General features: G+C 41.9%; 1 pseudogene; it reads right to left on the reverse strand.

Moving 5' to 3' along the window:
* On the reverse strand, positions 1-2,067 carry LOC118884057 (annotated as a pseudogene).
* Positions 2,068-4,876: the final 2,809 nt, after the last annotated feature.

Raw genomic sequence — 4,876 nt, forward strand, 5'->3', positions numbered from 1 at the left:
TCAGCCCATCCTTACCAGCAGACCAGAGTCCATCAGCTGTGAAAGCCAACCCTCCTTCAAGACGATTTGCTTTTCTCTATCTGCCAAACCAGCTCCACCATCAAATCGGCCATCTTCCCAATCTCCTTGGCTTTCTCCTCCACCTTCTGGCACAACTCTGGCACTCTCTCATCAGCTTCCCCCTGGGATGCTGAAGGTGACTCAAGGCTTTCTCCTCCGAGGTCGCCACCTGCATTTCTATTTGCATGAGCGTTATTATCCATCTTCCACAACTTGCTCCTGGTCCTCAGGAGCCACCATATCCTCCCGCATCCCACGGATAACTAGAAGCAGGAACTGCTCCAAATCTTCCTAGGGCCCCAAAACTTCCACTTCCGCCGGTGCTTCACCTTGTCCCGGTCCCAGGGGCGCATTTTTCCTGCCTCATCTTCAGAACCACATGACCCTCACGCCCTGCCCTGGGACAGCTGATCAGCAGTTACTGCTCGGGTCAAAAGCGACCCACACTCCTTGTCAATAGTATTCCCGAACTACCTTTTTAAAAATATCCCTTTATACCTTTTGCTTCACAACTGCTCTGGGAGGAAACAGCCTCACACGCAAACTGCAGAGCGGCGAACAGAATCACGATAAAGTATTTTTAACTCCAATTTCTCTTTAAAATATAACATGGTATGACAAACATGAATCTTCATAGCTTTTAGTGCAGCCAATACATTTTATTCATTGTATTTACCCAGTTCAGAGCTAGTGTAGAGATTTTGCACCCTTTTATATGTAGTAATATGTATTTCCAGGGAACTCAAAAAACATTCTAGGGATAATTTAATCATTCTAATTTTAAAGCAGAAAGAGAAGTATTCTTTTTTTCCTTTTAGCAAATTGTACTTTCATTCTTTTTACTCTTACTAAATTATAATTAAGAGTTAGGTAACAGGTAAACAAAAATAAGTGGGAAAGACACTTAAAGTTCCCAATTTTCTACAAAGGGCTCATAGGAAAAATGAAAACTCTGGTTCCTCTCCCATTCTCTCTCTCTCTCTCTCATTTTTTTTTCCTTTAATGGTATTCTCACTTTCTATAAAGCCTTGGGACTATTTTTTATCCTATATGTAATATCACTACAATCAATTCCCATTATTCCTATGCAGAATTTCTGGGTGCACCCTGATGGCTCCCTTATAGATAGAATTTAAGCTCCAAGATAAAGACATTATTAATTGGTTAGATTCACTCATTCGGTTTACTCACACCACCACATTTTTGTGCAAAGTAGAACCATGTCTTCAAAAAGCAGTGAAGGGTTTCCCTGGTGGCACAGTGGTTAAGAACCTGCCTGCCAATGCGGGGGAGACAGAGTGGTCTGGGAAGATCCCACATGCCGTGGAGCAACTAAGCCCGTGCTCCACAACTACTGAGCCTGCACTCTAGAGCCCGCGAGCCACAACTACTGAGCCCGCGTGCCACAACTACTGAAGCCCCCACGCCTAGAGCTTGTGCTCCGCAACAAGAGAAGACACCGCAATGCGAAGCCCACGCACCGCAACGAAGAGTAGCCCCCAATGGCCGCAACTAGAGAAAACCCTCGTGCAGCAACGAAGACCCAATGCAGCCAAAAATAAATAAATAATTTTTTTTTTTTTAAAGTGGTGAAAAGTTGTCCGAATGTGACTGAAACCTTGTAGAACCTTGCCAGAAACTCTTCTATACAGATCCTATTTCCCTAGGCCACATATCTGAGATCTATAAAAAAGAAAGAAAAGAACAGAGATCTGGGAAAAGCATGGAAGTGTTGTGGGTTCTACCAAATCAACTAGCTTGGGAGCTAGGATTGAATCTGGAACCCCGGCAGGCCATTTCTTACTGGTGAAAGAAAGTGATGCAATAAACATCTACTTACTGACAGAAACACAGAAGAGTTGTCTTTTATTACATGACAGCCTAAGTGTGATTGCTTCCTGCTCTGGAACGTCCTTAGCCCTCTCTTTGTAACCTTTTTGTGATGTTTTGCTTACTGTGCATTAATGAGCATTATTATTGTTTACCAGTACCTGATCCTCTCTGCATCCTGACACATGGGAAGGCAGGCACGATCCTAAGGCTTGTTTTGGAAGTGAAATGTGACCAGAGGTGACTTGGGTCATGTCTTTGAGTAGAAGCATTTAATTGCCAGTAATCAACGCCCCAGCCCTCTCGTGCTGTCCATCCCCACGCTTCCCCTTCAGTGGTCATTATGGAAACATCAGTATGGAGGTTCCTCGTGATCGAAGCAGTCCAGAATGCTGAGCCAGCTCCTAGAGGACAGCTGTCCTGGAGAACCTCCCAGGCACACAGCACACTTCTTGTAGTGGGAAATAAACTTTTTTGTTTGTTAAGCCACTGGGATTGTGGACTTGTCTGCTACCTTGTTGTAAATCTATCCTATCCTGTCCGATAAGGTTATTATACTATAGTATATATTGTATCTTATATAACTTGCTTTATTATCATTTAGACATTTGACTTATTGCATGAATGAACTATATGGTAAGCTATTAGTTTCTTATCATCATTGTATCACCTGCAGAAGCTTAGAGAATTGCATGCACATAAAAAAGTGTTCAATTACAGTTTGATCACTTGAATTTAGAAAAAGACAAGGGGATGATACAATTTTAAATGTTTGGCAGCTATTACACTGAATATGCAGGTCTATGATGTTTACTAAATGGTGGGGCAATAAATCATCTTCTGACCCCCAACCCTTCCACTCTCAACCCCACTGTTGCCCAAAAAAGGGCCAAAGAATATGCTCATGGAAAGCATTTCTAACAATCTGCAAGAAATATCTCCTGAATAGTCTTGTAGGCACCTCTACTATGATATCCAAAAGTAAACACTTACATTTTTTTAAAAAGTGCTCCTCTAATATCCCAATATTATAATGCTGTTAGAATTAATTAGAAGTTGTAACATTCAGTCAAATCCTAGTTTAAAATCTATATACTACATGAGAAGTATAAGGGCTTGAGCTAGTGTATAAGACTGGAAAGGTTCATCTCAATCTCTTAGCTTGTCTCCTTGCTTCCAAGCACAAATGTACTCTCTCTTTTTTTCTCTATCTCTCTCTTCCATTCTGTACCCTCCCCCAATATCTACTTTTCTTCCCGCTTAAAAATCTTTAAATGAAGATACATTTCCTAAAGCTCAAATCACGAATCTTTCTAGTCTTATATTTGCTGCTCCTCACTCCCCCACTCCCTCACCCAGACAACCTCCATTCCCAGATGCATTACATGCTCAGGTCTTCATGGGGCTTCCTAAGCTTCTTCCTCTCCCTGATTGCTCTGGCTTCCTAATGCCCACAACTTGAATTTCCCCCATCTTTCACTACGGAAACATTGATCTATTGTTCAAGACCCAAGTCAAGAATCATGTCTTCTGTGAAGTTGTTTCTTACTTCCCCAGTCAGTGTTAGTGGCCCTCTCTTCTTGGGTCTTTTTTTTTTTTAAACATCTTTATTGAAGTATAATTGCTTCACAATGGTGTGTTAGTTTCTGCTTTATAACAAAGTGAATCAGCTACACATATACACACGTTCCCATATCTCCTCCCTCCTGCATCTCCCTCCCTCCCACCCTCCCCATCCCACCCCCCCAGGCAGTCACAAAGCACTGAGCTGATCTCCCTGTGCTATGCAGCTGCTTCCCACTAGCTACCTATTTTACATTTGGTAGTGTATATATGTCCATGACACTCTCTCACCCTGTCACATCACACCCCTCCCCCTCCTCTTCTTGGGTCTTTTTTTAAATACATTTCACTGTTATAGCTCTCATTACATTTATAATTACTGGGTGGTTTGTCTGTGTCCCCCACCACAAAGAGAGCATCTTGAGAGAAGGGATTATTTGTTTTGTACTCTGTTTTCCTCCAGTAGAAAACACAATAGCTGGGCTTCCCTGGTGGCGCAGTGGTTGAGAATCTGCCTGCTAATGCAGGGGACACGGGTTCGAGCCCTGGTCTGGGAAGATCCCACATGCCGCAGAGCAACTAGACCCGTGAGCCACAACTACTGAGCCTGCGCGTCTGGAGCCTGTGCTCCGCAACAAGAGAGGCCACGATAGTGAGAGGCCCGTGCACCGCGATGAAGAGTGGCCCCCACTTGCCGCAACTAGAGAAAGTCCTAGCACAGAAACGAAGACCCAACATAGCAATCAATCAATCAATAAAATAAAATAAATCTTAAAAAAAAAAAAAAAAAAAAAGAAAACACAATAGCTGAACCTTAATGGGGTCTTAATAAATACTGAGTGAATGAATGAATTGAATTGAATAAATGGCAAATGAGAATTTAAGAAACTAAAGATGAAGAGGGGATTTTACTATCACAGAGGTGATACACCAAATGATTTAATTATATAATTTCAGGTAAATGTACTAAATATATCCACTAGCTAATGATAAAATACTAGAAAATAATAGAATGCCTCTCCAAAATCGTGGTGGAGTTCTGACTGGAGATAGTAAACAGAGCACAAGTGTTTGTGACTGAATAACAATTTGAGATACTATCAGGGTTTTCCCCTTATTGTTCCTTGTTCCCTGTGACCTTCCCCCAGCACAGGCAGCCAGGGCATTGCATCTTCACTGATCCAGGGAAATGACGACACAGCAGAACACAGATAACAAAAGAGTCCATTCTTAGCTTTCAGGTTTCAAAAGCTAAGAACCTTGCAAAGGCAAAAGATTTGGAATACTACGTGCTCTCAGAGTCAGTTTCTCTTGCTCTTTATACTAAAAAAAAAGAAAAGTTTCCCAAATTTGGGAGATGGAGACAGAGAGGAAATAAATAAAGGATAGCTACTAGGAAACTAGATATAAAATATATGATTTT

This window comes from Balaenoptera musculus, chromosome 18 (genome assembly GCF_009873245.2).
Source record: "Balaenoptera musculus isolate JJ_BM4_2016_0621 chromosome 18, mBalMus1.pri.v3, whole genome shotgun sequence".
NCBI classification, from domain to species: domain Eukaryota; kingdom Metazoa; phylum Chordata; class Mammalia; order Artiodactyla; family Balaenopteridae; genus Balaenoptera; species Balaenoptera musculus.